General features: G+C 44.3%; 1 long non-coding RNA gene across 1 annotated transcript in view; it reads right to left on the bottom strand.

Annotated features, from left to right (window-relative positions):
* Positions 1 to 3,033: 3,033 nt before the first annotated feature.
* LOC126061571 (uncharacterized) overlaps positions 3,034 to 20,768 on the bottom strand; it is a 41,665-nt gene continuing 23,930 nt past the window's right edge. Inside the window, exons 5-6 of the long non-coding RNA XR_007513833.1 lie at positions 3,831 to 3,913; positions 3,034 to 3,134 (exon numbers count right to left, since the gene is read on the bottom strand). This is a non-coding gene — a long non-coding RNA (uncharacterized LOC126061571). The remainder of the gene's footprint in view (positions 3,135 to 3,830; positions 3,914 to 20,768) is intronic.

The raw sequence follows: 20,768 nt of genomic DNA, 5'->3' as shown, positions 1-20,768 counted from the left end.
ATTTTATAGCTATGACAACAGAGGTACAAAGAGGTTAAATGATTTGCCCAAGGTTGTACAGACAGTAAGTAACAGAGCCAATACCCGTCTGTCAGTTTGTTGTGCTGTGGTGGCTTGCGTGTTGCTATGATGCTAGAAGCTATGCCGCCAGTATGTCCAGAACCAGCAGGGTCATCCATGATGGACAGGTTTCAGCAGAGCTTTCAGACTAAGATTAGGAAGAAAGGCCTGGCAATCTACTTCTGAAAATCAGCCGATGAAAACCCTCTGGATCACAACAGGAAGAATATTGTTCTGGAGTGCTTGAAAATGAGCCCCTAGGTTGGCAGACACAATAGCGCAACAGTGGACTCAAACATACCAACGATGACGAAGACGGGGCAGGACCAGGCAATGATTCCTTATGTTGTACGTGGGGTCACCATGAGTCGGAGCCAACTCGACAGCAACTAACAACAACAAAGTGGCAGACCCGAGAGTCGTCGTCCTTCCATGCCTGGGCTTCCGGACCATTTGCTTGCATCTCAGTGACAGTCTTCCCTCCGGTCCAGTTTCCACACAGCAGCCAATGTGAAATTTTCTAAATGCAGATGAGATTCCTTCTGATTCTCCCCTCCCATTGCTTCCCGTTCCATGTATGATCGTCTGCAAAGTTCTTATCAGGACCTTCGAGGCTGCCGTCATGGCGCGTCAACTCACCATCACTTCCTACCAGGCTCGCCCACAGCCCAGCCTTCTGTGTGTCCCCCAGACGGATGAAGCTCACTCATACCTTGGGGCCTTGCATTTGCTGTCTCCTCCTCTCCAGAAAGGTTTTCCCTTGGCTTCAGGAGCTGGCTCTTTATCCTTCAAGTCTCCTTGGAAAGGCCATCCTGACCACTCCATCTAAAGTCACCCAGTCTTCTCCCCCGTTACCCTCCACCACACCCCATTTCCTTATCTGCATGCACCATTCGCTATAATTATTGGTTTATAGCTTGTCCCCAGCCACCCAGAATACAAGCCCTGTGAGGACAGAGACCGTGCCTGGTGGCTTCCCCACTATATCAATGGCGCCCACCCTGACACAAAGTGGGCACTCATGAAATATTTGCTAAACGACCTAATGGATAAGTGAGTGAATATATTTGGGAAGAAGGCCCAATGGGCAGTAAAGATACAGGGCTGGAAACGCAGGGCGGGGGGCCAAGAGCCACCCTGCAGGACAAGAACAGTAGCCACAGGCCCAGACAGTGGTATCTCCACGACATGCAGACTACCTGTTAGGGGACCAGTGACACTGATGCCCCTTGGGGTATCTGGCTTGGGGGTAGAGTACCGGTTACTGAAACTGGCAAAAGGCAAACAGGTAAGACTTGTGAGCTTAACCCAGTGCATCTCACGCCTCTTATCAACTTTCTCTGAAGCTGTTATCTCTCTGGACTTCAAACAGCTGCCTCTTATCTTGGGCCCAGCCCAGGCAGTTATCAGGTTCTAGAATAACAGCTTTCTCGGCTGCCTAGAGCCCAGTGCCAGGCCTCCAGCCTGGCCTGGGGAAGGTGGCTGTGTGTGTCTGCCTTCCCTTCACTAGTCAATGCCCAACTCCTCCTAGCCCTGGGTGTCAGCTCTCTGCACCTCAGGGTCCCACATCACCCTCTTAGGGAGAGGTGGGAGACAAGTTAAATCCCCATGATGTCACCTTGAGTAGTCAGAGCTAAAAAATTTAGCCCCAGGGTCTAACTAGTCTTGCAAGCATGCTATGGAGCAGGTGCTAGGCCACTTATTATCACCTGGCAGTGGGCCCCCTGGGGGCCCAAACATGGCCCAGTTGTTAGACCTTCTCTGTGAATAGCCGAGTCTTAACACTCTTTCAGGGCAGGAGAGAAGTTTGCCAGGGAGAAGCAGGCCAAGGTGCCTTGGTTTATCCTGCTTGAGAACTGCCTCTCACCTGCCCGGGACCATGTTACCCTCAAGACTTTGAAGCCAAATGGGCAAAGGGGATACAGGGTCATTCTGCAGCCTTCTCTGGCAGCCTGGTTGTAGACCAGGCCCCAGGACTCTGCCTCTTTACCAGCCCCAGCAGGACATAGACTCCCGACGGAGCTCAAACAACACCCCCCAAGACCAGAGCCTGACAGTCACCTCACCTCACTTCACACCAAGTGGTGCCCAGGCCCAGGCCCAGGCCCCATTGACATAGGAGAGCCAGCGCTTTACTCTATGCGTTGGGGTGGGGGCGCAAGAGTGGGCACAGCATTAGATGTCTCCTACTCTGCCCTCTCCCTATTAGCTGGGGGATAGAAAAGCTTGTGAAGGCATCTTTGGGAGTTGGTCAGACCCCTCACATCCTCACACCATCGTACCTTGAAGCAGGGGGGATGCCACTGAGGAAAGACAGCAGACTCCCCAGTAGAATTAGTAACACATGTCAGTGCTCATTACAGAGCAGTTGATCCTTGGCCAAAGGCCAGTGTGACTGGAACAGAGAAAGGGAAAGGCAAATGGCTTAAAACGAGGTTGGCAGAGGTGGGCAAGTTATTGATGATAAATGGGCTGCTGAGCTGGGTTAAAGAGCTTGGACTTGGTCCTAAGGACAAAGGAAAGCTGTTGAAGGGTGTCAAGTAGATTTGCAGGTTCGAAAGATCCTTCTGGCTGCAGTGTGTGGAGGAGGCGGGGCGGTGGGGGGGTGGGACCCAGAGAGCAGGCAGGGAGGCAGGGACACCAGCTCTCAGATAAGGGATGTAGGTAGTGCTGAAGGAGAGAAATGGACTGCTTGAGCAAGTCCGCGAGGGCACGTGTGTTTTCACAATAAAAATATCTGAGAACCCTCAGAAGTCTTGTTTCTTCTCTCTTTTTGTTTGCTCTTAAAATAAAACAGGTTTTAGTGATTAAAATAGAAATGAATTAATTGATTTATAATAACCGTTAACTGAGATAAGCCCTTTTTTTTTGCTTCTGAGTCAATTTCCACTCATGGTGACCCCATGTGTTACAGAGTAGAGTTGCTCCACAGGGTTTTATTGGCTGTAATCTTAATGGAAGCTGATTGCCAGGCCTTTCTTTCGTGGTGCAGCTGGGTGGGTTCAAATCACCAACCTTTAGGTTAGTAGTTGAGTACAAACTATTTGCACTCCCCAGGGACCTTAAGGGAAGCCCTAGAACCAGAAATAAGGATTTTAAAATTGCATGCAAAATCTCGTTACCATAAAAACCAAAGCAATACAGAAACACACACACACACACACACAAAACCTCAGCTTCTTAGCATAGACCCCAGGCTTTTTTATTTCTGGTCTTCGGTAATCACAATAGGTACACTTTCACATGCTCTTGTTAATGAGGGAGTAAGATTATTTGCATAGGACTACAATATCTTTCACAGATGGGAGGGCACAGAAGAACAGTGCCTTCCTCTCCCTTTTCAGGGAAGGCCCTCAGAAGTTTTTTTTAAGGGGGTCTTCATACAGATTGGGGGGCCATTCATCTACAGGATAAAATCCAAACCCCTTATTTATGTCTGCAAAGCCTTTCATGATGTGGCCAAGCCTGGTTCTCCAACCCCATTTCCTTTTTTACCCTATTTTCCAGCTAATGCCAACGAAGGCTAAAAATTCCCGCTGTAACCAGAGTGCCCCATGCCTCCACACCACTGTGCACTGTCCCCTCTCTCTAGGTTGCCCCTCTCCTTCTGTGTCTTGTTCAACACCCAGCAGTGCAGTGCCTGGCACATGGCAGCCTCTCAATCAGTATGTTTGTTTCATACACAGCCGGGTCACTCACCCCCTCTTTCACCTCCCTCTGCAGAGTCCACACCTCTCTCTCACACCCCACCTAAGTTGTTTTGCACTTACCTGTTTACTTGACATCTCCACCCCTACTGAGAGCCCTTTGAGGGCTGTGTCTTTTTCATCCTAGTGTCCTCACTAATAGGAAACTAGAAAAACAAAAACAAAAACCAGTTGCTATCGAGTTGATTCTGGCTTATCATGACCCAATGTGTGTCAGAGAACCATGCTCCATAAGGTTTTCAATGGCTGATTTTTTGGACGTGGATAGCCAGGCCTTTCTTCTGAGGCACCTCTAGGTAGACTCACCATCCTTTCAGTTAGCAGCTGGGTGCTTAATCATTTGTGTCACCCAGGGACTCTCAATAAATGCTCATCGAATGAATGGCTAGCAGCTCTCTGAAACCATCCCCGATCCCCTTTGAGTAACCGCAGCGTTTTTAGTCTATCTCTTCTGTATCTCTACCACATTCTCTGTAACCTAGTGGTTAGTCCAAGGTCCTCCAGATTCAGAGAGACCCAGGTTCAAATCCTAGCTGTACCATTTAATGATGACCTGGGGCACCCCTTCATCCTCAGTTTCCACATAGGAAAATGAGGGTGATAATAGTACTTATTCCTTCAGAGAAATGTAAGAAGTAAGTTACGTAATTTGTGTCAAGAGTTTAGCAGGCGTCTGATAAATGGTAGCTTTGTTATTCTGGCTTCATTCACAGCTTTCTCACTCCTGAACCCCAAAGCTGACAGTTTAGCGCCTCCAAGACCTTGTTCCTCAGTGTGGCCAAAAAGCAAGAAGGCCCAAAGTGAAGATAACATTTTTTTAAATTTATAAAATGGGAGAAGAATAAAAAAGAAAGACTGGCCAGGGTGATGACAAGATTGGGAGGGACCCTGCAGTGCCTGGGAGTGCCCATATATGTTGGCGTGGCAGGGCCAACAGCCAAGGCCCAGCTACCAGTCTGCCTAACAGCTGGGCTCTGGGGCAGCTCTTCCAGCCGGGGCTGGATGGGTGCTTCTTCCCCAGTCCCTCCAGACTTCACCTTCTAGAGCCTCTGGGCTCCCCCAACAAACCTGTTGTGACTTCCCTGTGGTTACTGTTTAGCTAGGGGTGGGTTCATCAGAGGGAAAGGACAGAACTGTCATCAGGGATGCAGACAGAACTGACCAACTAGCAAATTATGGCAGTCTCTGAACCTTATAATTCTTTATTTGTACATTGGGATAACAATATCTAATCATTTACAGTTGCGATCATTAAATGTCAGAGTGACCATATATTGTCCAAACTGGGATACGTTTGAGAGTGAAAGGGGGCCACTATTAACAATTACCCTGGAACGACAGGCCTAAATAGACTGCCCAGGGCAAATGTGAGGTTGGGTCATCCTAAATTCTGTGTATAAGCACTTCACACTGGTAATAATAATGGCTGTGCTGTGTGATGAATCATTTTTACATGGCTTTTCTCACCATCGTCTTGTAACTTCCACCAAATGACTGGGTGGGACTATGCAAATGAGGTGCTTGTAGCCCCAGGGAATTGGATAGCATGCTAATAATGTAAATAAGGTGCATGGCGCCCTTGTGGGCAGGGCCAGAATAAGGCATGTGAGGGCTGTAAACACGGATAATCTGTGGTGCCCTCTCCTCTGCTTACTCATGCCTTTGAATGGGATATGTGAGTCACATATATATATACACATGTATATACATACATATGTGTGTGTGTTAGCTATCCATGATGTAACTTCTTTTTAAATGTGATAACAATATCAGAGATTGAGTGCAAAAGTGGCATATGGCATTTTAGCAGAACAGGATGAACTGGGTTATAAAATTTTTAGTGGATGTGGGGTACTAAGATTTTTACTAGATACCACATTTTCTACAAAAAGAATACCACATATTCTACAACAAAGAAAACGAGCCAGTAACTTAGTTATTTCACCCATCAATGTAAAATGCTGTTGGTCTCCCAGTGAAAAATTGACTTTCACCAATTTTGCTTTAAATGGCCCATGGTTCAGTTTTGGTGTCTGTTTGGTAATAAATGCTATAGTTATAAATGAACAAAGAAGAAGATGTCATAAAAAAATTTAATGATCAGAAAACAAATATTACTACGAATCACTGTATTTTACTTTTAGATAAATCTTTCCTCTCTAACATGTTATAATCAAAAACAGTTCTTCCTATTCTTTGCTCTTACAAATTCTACAACGATTTCATCACAATTAAGTGCCCGAACAAGGTCTACTTCCATACATACTAAGGAGAGTGACTCGGTCTTTTCTGAATCATTGTTGTATGCCGAGGGTTTTCCATCAAGCCTTCCTAGGGACATAAATGAGCGTTCTGTTGTGCAGTTTTTGATCATTACAGGTAGGATATGCGTAAAGCAATTTCAATATTGGGAAATACGCATTGTATTTTATCTTCTATTAGGGAATCATACATGCTGACATGAGTGAAAATTGTCTTTCCTGATTCTGTAAATTTAGTTTTCATGTCAGAATGGAATTGTCGAACTTCTCCGTAAGGACTTGTATTTCAGTTATCAGGATAAGCCTACACTAATTTCTTGGATGCCTTCAGCATTCTTTATCAGGCATATGACATTGTTTAAGAAGGGAAATCTATTTGAAAGAACTTCATACACTTTCGCCCTTCTTTTCATGCAAGATTCCAGTGTCAATGATGGTGTAGGGTGTGGCTGCGGGAAACTGATGTCTGGCACTCAGTGATACTTCTGGAGTATTTCCCTCATTTACTTGTTTCTTTTTTCCTCATGCTTCTGCTGCAGTGAACTGCTTAATAATCAGCATTTGGCAGTACGGGCAGACCCTGTGTTACAAACGAGATCCTAACTGTGTCTTCAAGTTGAATTTGTAGGTTAAGTCCGTAGCAGGTGCATATGGTTCTTGCTTAGCTTTGTTTTAGTGCAAGAAAAGGCTTGAAGCGTTTTCAAGGATTCAAAAGCTGCACACGCTGCAAGTGAAGGTGATCGTGATGAAGAAATTTGTTTCGAGTAGGGGTTGGTTTCTTCATTTCAAAGTGAGGGCAAATTTATGTGTTAAAGGTCAAGCACAAATTGTCCGTACTGCCTATTTGTTTTCTTGTGTTTTCAAAATTCTCAAAATCTCCTCTTAAATTATGTAAACACCCTGTTAATGATCGGTAGAGATCTGTGCACGTCTTTAAATTTACTTCTGAATCTTGGAGAGCTTGACTCATCCAATCAAAAGGCTGCAATATATTATTCCGCATAACCAACATAAATACATATTCTAGTGTTTGCATTTTGTTGATGATGTTTTCAGCCGCTCTTTTGGTATCTCCTTTTGTGTCTGGTCTTTAGAAATATTTTCTGAGGCACCCAGAACCTGAGTGTACGATTCCAGGACTGCCCTCCTTGCTACAGCATGCGCTTCCCAGCATGTCTTACAGAGACATTTTAATATTCAATCATTACCTAAATACATTTTAAGAATTGCCCATTGGTGAATAAAGGTGGCAAGTAGAGTGACTGAACAGTAGAAAAAAGATCAGCTGCTTCTGGATGACAATCTACTTCTCCACGTCCTACAAGGTTAAGTGAATTTGCAGCATGTGGTATGAAAATGGCATATTCATTATGTTCTAAGTATTTCTGTTGCTGCCTTTATAATGCCCTGACATATCGGCAGCATTGTCATAGGACTGGCCTCTGCACTTAGAAAAATCAATTTTGCAAACTTCACATAAATAGTGAAATACTTGATCTGCAGTTTCTTCACTGGTACGATTTTTAAGCTAGTATATGTGATAAATCGCTTGACGGGCTTTCCATCTGTTGGAGATACGTATCTTAAAACATTACTTAGCTGCTTTGTGTGAGAAAGATCAGGGGTAGAATCTACAGACCAACTGAAATATCGAGCTATATTTATTTCACTGAAAATAGCTGATCGAACTTTATCATTTATTAAGTTTATTGATTCTTCACACGTTGTTTCAGGTATACACGATGGGTTGCCCTTTCCTGTGTTACCATATTTGGAGATGTGATCTGCTAAAAATGGATCAAACTGAGCAACAAGTTCAAGTAAACACAAAAATTTCCGTTTTGTGGGGACCCAAATACTTCATTTCTTCCTTGAAAAGATAGTCCAGGTTCAGTGATTGTTATAATGACAGCAACAACAACACGTTGCAAGACGGCTTTCCAATACTGATGTTCTTCATTAATTTGTGTTTCCAGTTCATGAGTTAAGCCAAAACTATGTCTTTGGTTTCAATGTGACAACATATAATCTCTGTGAATTGAACTGTTTTCAGGTTTATCAATCATATTTGAGTTGCAGCAATTGTTAAATCCATTAGCAAATCAAGAATTAAATGATTTAGGACTGAATAGTTTGCAAGCAAAACAATATACAGAGGCAACTGATGGAGAATACAGTAGCCACCCTCTCTTTCATCATTAACTTTGCACCCTAGAAATATATTCTGGCAGGACCTTGTTTGTTTACCATCCAGAAAATTTTCACATAAGTTTTCAAATGGCCCACTGGATATTGATAATCACTTGGCCCTCTTTCAATCCAATAACTTATGTCATTAGAAGAAAAATTATTCCACCAAGCAGGATCTGTATTTTTGTTATTTATGGTGTCTGCAGACGCGACCATTTCAGATGCTAAAAAAGTTTTAGTTTCCGCACCATTATTGTTTTACTACAGCAAGGAATGAATTCAGAATTCGGAACAAATTCTGTCATATTCATATGGTTATTAGTAATTTCAGCACTAGCAGTACTAGTATACAATTTGCATGCATTAAACTTGAGTGTTCAATGGAGGAAATCTCTTCTGATTCATTACATTTTAAAAAGGACGTTAATTTTGGAATTGTCTTTGGGGATTCACAAATCCTTTTCTTTTTATCTTCTGCCAGTTTTCATTTTTGCCCTCCACTTAGTTGTTGCTGTTTCATTTTATCTGGATGTAAAATTATGCCCTGGTAGCTCAGTAGTTAAGAGTTATGTTATGTTATGGCTGCTAACCAAAAGGTGGGCAGTTTGAATCCACCAGCCACTTCTTGGAAACACTATGGGGCAGTTCTACTCTGTCCTACAGGGTCGCTATGAGTCAGAATTGACTCGATGGCACCAGTTTTTGGTTTGTTTGTTTGTTTGTTTTAATTGGCTCTACTATAGCAAATAAATTTGAATAATTGAAAATAAAATTTATATCCAGATTTGGACTTTAGCACAAAAATTTATATTTGAAAATTAGTAAGTAAAAAAATGGATTTGTAACATGTAATTTTGTTCTTTAGGTGCATATGGCTTTTGTTTAGCTTTACTTTAGTGCAAGAAAAGGCTTGAAGCCTTTTCAAAGATTGAAAAGCTGCACGCGCAGCAGGTGAAGGTGGTTGTGATAAAGAAATTTGTTTCGAGTAGGGGTTGGTTTATTCATTTCAAAGTGAGGGCAAATTTTTGTAACAAAAGTCAAGTACAAGTTGTCCATACTGCCCATTTGTTTTGTTGTGTTTTCAAAATTTTCTCTTAAATAGTACTTACAAGGCAGTTGGAAGTGATTTCATTCGTTTGTATTACGATGTTTGTTGGCGAGCCCTTCGCAGATCTCCACCAGTGTTTTCACCTTGAAATAATACTTAAAAACTTGCACACTCATTTCCATCCTTTGATGCCCCGTCTTCACAGTTCGCTGGACTACCATTGATACCCTATGGGGGCCAGAGCAATTGCAGGGAGCATGATACAAATACAAGGGTACCCTCGATCTGAAGACCCATTTTGGTTTGCTTTGTGCAGGGCCATATACGTCACGAGTCACACGACTACAGTGCCCCTGGAGCATTCTTATGTGGCTGACGAGAGAGAACTGAATGTGAGGTTATACCTAATTGGCCCAAAATGAAAAGGAAAATATAATTGTTATCATACACAAAATTTATAAAATGGTATCAGTTTCATTTAGTACCCTGCCAGTTTCCTTCCACTGCAGCACTTGCTTTTCCTTGAGTCCTGTCTGCTTGGCATCTATGGGTCTTTGCTTTGGACATCCGGGGCCCCTGTCTTATTGATGCCGTAAGCATGTGCCTGCCTTGCTTATTGGGTAATCCATCTCTGCTTGTGGAGGGCGGACCATGCAAATAAGGTGTACGGAACCCTAATGAGGGCTTTGGTCAGTTTTGCCATCCTGTTAGGCTTAAAATGAGCCATACCAGAGGTGGACAGGGGGACTTCATTATCACCAAGAAGGAAGAGCTAGAAGTGGAGCAATTCCTTCGTACTTGGGATCTGTGCGCCCAGCATACAAACACAGAGAGCTTTAACACCAGAGACGGCCAGAAGCAGCAAAAGAGAAACGGTAGCAGCAGAGGCAGCAGAACTGAGAGACTGACAGGAGAGAGAGTAATGGGCTTCCCAGCCCACAGAGTGAGAAAGCTGAGCACCTTTGGGCAGGAGGGTGGCTGGCAGAGTAGGGTGCCTCTGGGCACTTATTAGTGGAGCTAAAGAGCTTTGTAACACTTGCCTGAGCAGGGCAGAGGCCAGGCCAGCCCAAAAGGCCCAAGAGGCCTGAGGGCCAGGGAGAGAACTGCCTGTGGGCACAGCCAAGAATCTGTCCTGACTGAAGAACTATATCCTGAGTTGTTCCTGATCCTGAATTGTAACCTGTTACTTCCCTAATAAACCCCATAACTGTGAGTATGGTCTGTGAGTTCTGTGTGGCCACTGCAATGGATTATCAAACCCAGCAGAGGTGTAGAGAGTGCTGCAGGAGGGATGGCTGGTGTCAGAATTGGTAAAAAGATTGGAGTGAAGAGGTATGTCTGACCTCCTCCTCATAGGAATCAGCCTTGGGCTGATGCTGATGGTGATTCTTTCCTCCCCCTCCTGAAGTTAGAGGAGATCAGATGCCTCTGCCACACCATTTTTACAGGCTGGCATTCATTGGCTCCTACTATGTGTGGGGTGTGGTTCTAAGTGCTTTACCTCATTTGATCCTCACGACAGATAGACTCATCTGTTTTACAAGTGGTTGTCATACTGTGGTGGCTTGTGTTTCAAATACCGGCAGGGTCACCCATGATGGACCAGTTTCAGTGGAGCTTCCAGACCAAGGCAGACTAGCGAGAAAGGCCTGGCAGTCAGTTTCCAAAAATTAGTCAATAAAACCCTATGGCTCACAGAACATTGTCTGAGACTATGACTTGCTTACTTTGGATGCATCATCAGGAGAGACTGATCACTGGAGAGACATCATGTTTGGTAAAGTGGAGGGCCAGTGAAGGCAAAGGAAATCCTCGATGAGATGGATTGACACAATGATTGAAACAGTAGGGTCAAACATACCAACAATCACAAAGGTGGGGCAGGATTGGGCGATGTTTCGTAAGATGTTTCGTTATGTTATACGTAAAGTCGCCACGAGTTGGAGCTGACTTGAAGGCAACGAATAACCACATCCACCATCTTATAGGTGGTTAAGTCAAGGCCTAGAGCAGTTAAGTAACAGCGACTTGGTTCACCGGCTAGTAATGATAGGACTAGAAACTGAACCCAGAGTCTGTGCTTTGCATTACGACACCATCTTGGCCTCAGTAAATGTTATTACTCTTCCTTCTTACTCCATATCATACTTATTCCCAAGAGTCTGTAGCTTTAGTGTGCTCAGCCCCATTTGTAGCAGGCTTCTTTCTCAGAGGTGTCTTTTACTGGTATTCCTCCTTCTCTTATATGTTGCAGTTCCTCAGAGTTCATTCTCCCTAAACCCTCTCTTTACTGTCTAAGCCCATGCCCTGGGTAATTCTACCCATTCACACACTCTCAGATCCAGCTAAGATCCTTAATCTTAGCTCTTCTCAGATCCCTCTTCTGAGCTCCAAATCAGCATATTCAGGGGCCTTCTGGGCATCTTCCGGGCCCCTCATCTTGAGCCAAAGACCCCACTGGGAAGGGACTGAGGTGTGCCCTTGAAGGGCCCAGGGTACCCTAGGTAGACTATCTAGACTAGAGGAATAGATGAATTGATATTTCCTAAATATGGTCCTCTCCACCAAGCTTCAGATAGCCACTGGGCAGCTGCGGGGTTGAAACAATTTTCTGACAACACCTCTACCAACATATCATTGGTTGGGTTCTCCAGAAGCAGAAGCTGAGTCAGAGCTTGCGGTGCAAGATGTTTTCTGTGAAGGGGAAGGGAGGAAGCAGGATTGGGGAGAGGAAGAAGCTGAAGGCCCCCCAGAGCCTCAGCCACACTGGCAGGGAGCTCCAGGGTGAATGTGGCCTCTCAGGGTTGTCCATATGAGGCTGAGATGGCCAGGACTTTATAGCCGCACCTCACTCATTCACTGTATGTGGGCTGCCTCAGAAAGGTGTGAGCTTGGTGAAGGGGCCCCCTTCAGCTGAGGCAGACCCCAAAGGAACTAACAAGTAGAAGCTGTCTGGTGATTACACTCCTCACAGCTGGGCAGTAAATCCTTTTTTTTTTTTTTTTTAATTTTATTTTATTATGATAAAATTACCATTTTAACAATTTTTAAGTGTTCAATTAATTACATTAATTACATTCACCAGGTTGTGCAACCATCGCCAACTATCTATTTCCAAAACTTTTTCATCATGCAAAACAGAAACTCAGTTCCCTTTCAGCAATAACTCCTATTTTGTCCTCCCCCAGCCCCTGGTAACCACTAATAACCTTTGGTCTCTACACACTTGCCTATTCTATGCAGTTCATATAAGTGTAATCATACAATATTTGTCCTTTTGTGACAGACTTATTTCACTGAGCATAATGTTTTCAAGGCTCATCCGAGTCATAGCATGTATTGGAACTTCGTTTCTCTTTATGGCGGAGTAATATTCCGTTGTATGCATCTACCACGTTTTGTTTATTCATTCATCTGTTAACGGACACCTTTTGCCTATTGTGAATAATATTACGATGAGCACTGGTGTACAAGTGTCTGTCTGCATCCCTGCTTTCAAGTCATTTGAGTTTTAATTTAATGTCTATTTTGTCAATATTAATACAGCCACCCCAAGTGTCTTTTGGTTACTATTTGCATGGAACAGGCTTTTTCACCTTTCACTTTTAACCTATCTGTCTTTGGATCTAAAATGGATCTCTTGTAGATAGCACATAGTTAGATCATGTTTTCCTACCCATTCTGCCAATCTCTGCCTTTTGATTGCAGAGTTTAATTGATTTACGTTTAAAGCTATTACTGATAAGGACGAACTTAACTTCTGCCATTTTGCTATTTCTTTTCTTTTTTGTTGTTTTTAATTTTTTTTTTTTTTTTTACTGTACTTTAGATGAAGATTTACAGAGCAAACTAGCTTCTCATTAAACAATTAATACACATATTGTTTTGCAACATTGGTTGCCGACTCCACGACATGTCAACACTCTCCCCTTCTCGACTTCGGGTTCCTTCGAGTTCCTGTCCCATCCTGCCTTCTAGTCCTTGCCCTGGGGCTGGTGTGCCCCTTTAGTCTCGTTTTGTTTTGTGGGCCTGTCTAATCTTTGCCTGAAGGGTGAACCTCAGAAACGACTTCATCACTGAGATAAAAGAGTGTCCGGGGGCCATACTCTTGGGGTTTCCCAGTCTCTGTCAGACAAATAAGTCTGGTCTTTATTTATTTATTGAGTTAGAATTTTGTTCTACATTTTTCTCTAGCTCTGACTGGGACTCTCTGTTGTTATTCCTGTCAGAGCAGACGGTGGTGGTAGCTGGGCACCGTCTAATGTTGGACTCAGTCTGGTGGAGGCTGTGGTAGTTGTGGTCCATTAGTCCTTTGGACTAATCTTTCCCTTGTGTCTTTGGTTTTCTTCAGTCTGCCTTTTTCCAGATTGGGTGGGACCTGCGGACTACTTTAGATGGCCAGTCACAAGCTTTTAACACCCCAGACACTACTCACCAAAGTAGGATGTAGAACATTTTCTTTATAAATTACATTATGCCAATTGAGCTAGATATTCCCTGAGACCGTGGTCCCCAGAGCCCTCAGCCTAGTAATTTGCTCCCTCAGGGAGTCTGGATGTGTCCATGGAGCTTGCTATTTATTTTCTATGTGTATTATACCTTTTTTGTCCCTCATTCCCCCCACTACTGCCTACTCTTGTGTTTTAGTCCAAAGCAATTCCTTTGAAGTGGGACCTGAGCAACACATCTCCATCTACCACAGACCGCTTCTTATGTGGCTCAGGTTCACTTCTCCTTTATGTTTGGGGAGCAATTCCTTCAGCATTCTGGTGGGCCTCTGTCTTCCTGATGGGAAACTTAGAAGAAAGAGGTTAATGGGACAAACTACATCCTTGATGCTGCAGTGGATCTCAGATCTGCAATAGATACTCACCTTCTCCCGCCTTCACTATCTGTTCTACACTCCTTCATCCCCAGCCAGAAGTGGGCTGGCCTCAGTGACTTAATTGGTGGTGTGACTTCTGAGGGGCCCTGGTCATCATGGCTGTCAGGCTGGGGTTGCTGCATTTATCTATTCATAGTCACAATTGGGCCACGGGAACAGCAAGGGGCATCCAAGTTAATTGGCAGGGTTCCACACAGTTTCTCCCTGCCCTCATGTGTAATAGCAACCATACCGCCTCCTGATGATCAGGGTCAATTATCCCTGCCAGGATGATGACTCCTCTTCTTCCGTGCTGGTCGCTGGACACAATGAGCCTAAAGGGCCCAGGAGGCAACCACAGCGTATGATTCAGTGGGGCCCTTGCTGTGTGTCCTCTAGCCCTGCAGAGCTCAAAGAACTAGCTCAGTATAGAAAATGGAGCAGAGATCATGACTTTTTCTTGGGATGACTACTAGTCACCCTTCTAGTCATCCTTCATTTCTTCTAATGGTACAAGCTTAGTACTCTTGTCAGCTTCCCATATATTTTGCCCCTAGGGTCATGTACATAATTCTCTGAAAGTCAGGCTTCCTTGGATGCCGCTCTAGGCCTGCCGTGTTTACAATGACTGCTATAATCTGGCTTCTTGACATTAAGTGCAGCCACCTAGTCTCCATTATTTCACATCAGTCTTCCCCATTGCTATCAACAAACCTCTCCTATTAAAAGCCTCGGCCTACAGAGTAGAAAAAAAAAAAGTAGAGCCCCCCTAAACTCTGAGTGATGCTGGTGCCCCTCTCAGGAGGGCATTCCTTATGGTCTCAGTAAACGGTGTGTCCTTTGGGCCTTCCTATAGAACATAAGCATCTGGTGGATCTTCCCAAGGTACACAGTGTATCCATTGCTGCAGCCCACTTCCCTGAGCCTTTCCTTCACCATCAGCCAGAGTAAGTCTTGTACTATGACTTCATCCAGTGTGGGCAGTCACTTTTCCATGCTTCTAGGAGCCATCCTTTTAGCAAGTTCACCTCATCTCCTGAGGTCCTTGCCCGGGTGCTAAATCCTATATCTCAGGGGACTCCTCCCAGGTCAATAAACTCTTCCTTTTCAATTTTATGTTCCAGCCCCTTATTCAAGCATTTCCTTATCTAGTTTCAAGCAAAATCCCCTACCCTGCCCATGCTTGCTGGCTAGTTCTTTTTTTTTTTTTTTATTGTATTTTTGATGAAAGTTTACACAGCAAATTGCGTTCCCATTTAACAATTTCTATACGTGTTGTTCAGTGACATTGGTTATATTTTTCACAATGTGTCAGCATTCCCATTATTTCCATTCTGGTTGTTCTGTTTCCATTAGTCTAGCTTCCTCTATACCTTCCCCGCCGCCCCCCGTCCCCCCGCCACACTTTACCGTCTCATCTTTGCTTTGTGGTAAATATTGACCTTTAGTTCTCATATAGATGATTGTTTAAAGGAGCGCAGTACTCACCAGTGATATTGTTTATTTATTTTATGAGCCAATCTATTATTTGGCAGAAAGATGATCCCCAGGAGTGGGTTCAGTTACAGGTTTAAAAGGTATCTCAGGAAGATAGTTTTGAGGAATCCTCTAGTCTCTGTAAGTCTGGCCTTTTTTAGGAATTTGAAGTTCGTTCTACATTTTTCTCCCATTCTGTATGGGACCATTTATTATGTTCCTGGTCAGAACGGTTGGCAGTGGTAGCTGGGCACCATCTAGTTCTTCTGGTCTCAAGATAGATGACGCCATGTTTCAGGAGAGCTATCAGTCCTGTAGACTAGTTTTTTCTTTGAGTTCTTGGTTTCCTTCTTTCTCTTTTCCTCCAGATGAGTACAGACCAATAGTTGTATTTTAGATGGCCACTTGCAAGCTTTTAAGACCTTAGACACTACTCACCAAACTAGGATGTAAAACAATATCTTTATGAACTATGTTATGCTAGCTAGTTCTTGCAGTTCATTTGGAGTATTGTCCCTTTCCTCTTTCATTAGGCCCAGCACCTCCCCAGCTGTTGTTGTTAGGTGCCGTCGAATCGGGTCTGACGCATGGCGACCCTATGCACAACAGAACGAAACACTGCCTGGTCCTGCGCCATCCTTACAATCGTTGTTATGCCTGAGCCCACTGTTGCAGCCACTGAGTCAATCCACCTCCTTGAAGGTCTTCCTCTTTTCCACTGACCCTGTACTCTGCCAAGCATGATGTCCTTCTCCAGGGACTGATCCCTCCTGACAACATGTCCAAAGTATGTAAGACGCAGATTCGCCATCCTTGCCTCTAGGGAGCATTCTGGCTGTACTTCTTCCAAGACAGATTTGTTCGTTCTTTTGGCAGTCCATGGTATATTCAATATTCTTTGCCAACACCACAATTCAAAAGCGTCAACTCTTCTTCGGTCTTCCTTATTCATTGTCCAGCTTTTACATGCATATGATGTGATTGAAAATGCCACGGCTGACTCAAGAGGGGGAGAGCAAGTGGGAGTAGGGAGTGAGATGTATGTAAACTTATATGTGACAGACTGATTGGATTTGTAAACGTTCACCTGAAGCTTAATAAAAGTTATTAAAAAAAAAAAAATACCACGGCTTGGGTCAGGCACACCTTAGTCCTCAGGGTGACATCTTTGCTCTTCAACACTTTGAAGAGGTCCTTTGCAGCAGATTTACCCAATGCAATGCATCTTTTGATTTCTTAACTGCTGCTTCCATGGCTGTTGATTGTGGATCCAAGTAAAATGAAATCCTTGACAACTTGAATCTTTTCTCCGTTTATCATGACGTTGCTCATTGGTCCGGTTGTGAGGATTTTTATTTTCTTTATCTTGAGGTGTAATCCATACTAAAGGCTGTGGTCTTTGGTCTTCGTTAATAAGTGCATCAGGTCCTCTTCACTTTCAGCAAGCAAGGTTGTGTCATCTGCATAACGCAGGTTGTTAATGAGTCTTCCTCCAATCCTGATGCCCCGTTCTTCATTCGTATAGTCCAGCTTCTCGTATTATTTGCTCAGCATACAGATTAAATAGGTGCGGTGAAAGAATATAGCCCTGACGCACACCTTTCCTGACTTTAAACCAATCAGTATCCTCTTGTTCTGTCTGAACAACTGCCTCTTGATCCATGTAAAGGTTCCTTATGAGCACAATTAAGTGTTCTGGAATTCCCATTCTTTGCAGTGTTATCCATAGTTTGTTACAATTCACACAGTCGAATGCCTTTACATGGTCAATAAAACACAGGTAAACATCCTTCTGGTATTCTCTGCTTTCAGCCAGGATCCATCTGACATCAGCAATGACATCCCTGGTTCCACTCCCTCTTCTGAAACCGGCCTGAATTTCTGGCAGTTCCCTGTCGATATACTGCTGCAGCCGTTTTTGAATGATCTTCAGCAAAATTTTGCTTGTGTGTGATATTAATGATATTGTTCTATAATTTCCACATTTGTTTGGATCACCTTTCTTGGGAATAAGCATAAATATGGATCTTTTCCAGTCAGTTGGCCAGGAAGCTGTCTTCCATATTTCTTGGCATAGACAAGTGAGCACCTCCAGCGCTGCATCTGTTTGTTGAAACATCTCAATAGATATTCCATCAATTCCTAGAGCCTTGTTTTTTGCCAATGCCTTCAGAGCAGCTTGGACTTCTTCCTTCAGTACCATCGGTTCCTGATCATATGACCTCTTGAAATGGTTGAATATCGACTAATTCTTTTTGGTATAATGACTCTGTGTATTCCTTCCATCTTCTTTTGATGCTTCCTGCATCATTTAATGTATTCGCCATGGAATCCTTCACTATTGCAACTGGAGGCTTGAATTTTTTCTTCAGTTCTTTCAGCTTGAGAAACACCGAGCGTGTTCTTCCCTTTTGGTTTTCCATCTCCAGCTCTTTGCACATGTCATTATAATACTTTACTTTGTCTTCTCGAGAGGCCCTTTGAGGTCTTCTGTTCAGTTCTTTCACTTCATCAATTCTTCCTTTTGCTTTAGCTGCTCGACGCTCAAGAGCAAGTTTCAGAGTCTCCTCTGACATCCATCTTGCTCTTTTCTTTCTTTCCTGTCTTTTCAGTGACCTCTTGCTTTCTTCATGGATGATGTCCTTCATGTCATTCCACAACTCGTCTGGTCTTCGGTCACTAGTGTTCAATGCGTTGAACCTGTTCTTCAGATGGTCTCTAAATTCAGGTGGGATATACTCAAGGTCACATTTTGGCTCTCATGGACTTGCTCTGATTTTCTTCAGTTTCAGCTTGAACTTACATATGAGCAATTGATGGTCTGTTCCGCAGTCGGCCCCTGGCCTTGTTCTGACTGATGATACTGAGCTTTCCATCATCTCTTTCCACAGATGTAGTCAATTTGATTTCTGTGTGTTCCATCTGGTGAGGTCCACGTGTATAGTCGCTGTTTATGTTGGTGAAAGAAGGTATTTGCAATGAAGAAGTCATTGGTCTTGCAAAATTCTATCATTCGATCTCCAGCATTATTTCTATCACCAAGGCCATATTTTCCAACTACTGAAAACTTAAGCCTAGTGCCCTGAACAAGGGGTGGGTCCTGATGGGACACATGCTGTCTCCAGAGAGGTCTCTGAGTTATATTCAAGCAGGGGTTGGCAGGCCTCTGCTAGCTCTTAATATGGAGGGATGAGCCACATCTACAGATCCAGAGGAGCTTGGGGTATCAAAATCTTCAGAACCCTCACCCAGGCATCTCCATCCAGAGATGTCTCCATCAATGTGTCAGGGTCCCAGATTTTTCTAACCAGGGCTCAGACCTTGACATAGAGTACCTGCCTTGGTTGAGTGTTTAACCAACTTTGAAGTCCGGATGTTCTGACTATTAAGTCCTAGACTTGGCCTTCAGTTTTCTGCACCCTCTATCCCATGCAGCTGATGAGAGCTCCTTTGTATACAGCCAAAGAGGCTCTTTGGCTTTTACACCTGACTTTCAATTGCCTGTTACTCCTCTCAGCTGCTCCTTATCTTTCTGTAGAGCGTCAGTTGCTCTTACCAGCTGTTATTGTTGTTAGCTGCCATGGAGTTGGCTTCCAACTCATGGGTACTTCATGCACAATGGGATCAGACCATTGTTATCCATAAGGTTCTCATCGGCTGGTTTTCAGAAGCAGATCACCAGCCCTTTCTACGTTGCCCATCTTAGACTGGAAGCTCCGCTGAAACCTGTTCAACATCACTCTAACACACAAGCTTCCACTGGCCGATGAGTGGTAGCTGCTCTTACCAGTAGCCGTTCAGTATCCTTCCCCTTATAGATAAATTTCCTCCACACGTGTGAAACTCCTGGCAAGTCAAACCTCTAGTGCATTCTTTCCCACTGACACACCATCCAGATTTACCACTAGCGAAAGTTTTACAATGTCACCTGGTACCAAGGACTGTCTGTGCTGCCCTTGCCACCAGTGATGGAGTCCTCGTTGCCAGGTGGGTGGTCAGTAATCAAGTCCAAAACCCTATCTTATCACCTGCTTTCTTGAACCACTCTCAGGTGGTTTTCTCTGGAAGCAGATGCTGAGACACCACTAGGGTATAAGCAGTTTATTAGAGATCAACACCTATAAAAGAAAGGGAGAGGAGGTCGGCCCTGGAAAGGAAGAAGTCACACTGCAATGCGGGCCTGTCAAAGCCTGGACCAGCTGGCTGGGAGCTCTGGAGTGAGTACTGTGTCAGAGTTGTCCCGCACTGGGCCGAGATGGCCAGGGTGTTTCTACCCCCTCTTGTTCAGTCATTGGATGTGGGCTACCCTGGGAAAGGCGTGACCTCAGGCTCTCCAAAACTGAGGCAGACCTTGAAAGAGCTGACAACTAGGGGCTGTCTGGTGACCTCACTCTACATCTAAGCAGCAATTCTTTTCCTGAAGGGGGATCTGAGTAGCACATCTCTGCTTCTACCAAACAGCAGTTTAATAACACTCTTGTTTGCTGCCATAAAGTTGGCTCTGATTCATGGCAACCTTATGTATAACAGAATGAAATGTCCCTGGGTCCACTGAATCATAAAATGCTCTGTTGTGATCCATGAAGTTTTCATTGGCTAATTTTTGGAATTAGATTCCAGGCCTTTCTTCCTAGTGTGTCTTAGTTTGGATGCACCACCGAAACCTGTCCACCATGGGGACCCTGCTGGTATTTGAAACACCAGTGATGTAGTTTAATCTAGTGGCATCAGAAGGGGGGATGAGAATCAGGATCAGGCCAAAGGCGATTCCTATCAGGTAGAGGGCAGACACACCTCCAGTTCCCAACTTTTTCACCATTTCTGATGTCAGCCGTCACTCCCCACCCCACGCACGCTCTACGTCCCTGCTGGGTTCGATAATTCACTGCAGTGGCCACACAGAACTCACAGACCATACCCACGGTATGAGGTTTGTTAATGAAGTAATGGGCTACAACTCAGGATCAGGCTCAGCTTAGAATTAACAGGAAACAACTCAGAAGACAGGATACAGTCTTTCAATCGGGGCGGCTTTCAACCAGGTAGGCTCTCAGCTCCCTCTTGGCCATACCTGCAGGCAGGCCTTTCTCTCGGGCATGCCAGCCTTCAGCCCTTCCCAGCCTGCAGGCCTTGTCTAGGCTTCTGCCCCACTTGGGCAAGTG

Source organism: Elephas maximus, chromosome 18 (genome assembly GCF_024166365.1).
Source record: "Elephas maximus indicus isolate mEleMax1 chromosome 18, mEleMax1 primary haplotype, whole genome shotgun sequence".
NCBI lineage: Eukaryota > Metazoa > Chordata > Mammalia > Proboscidea > Elephantidae > Elephas > Elephas maximus.
This window is presented reverse-complemented; position numbering and strand designations above follow the sequence as displayed.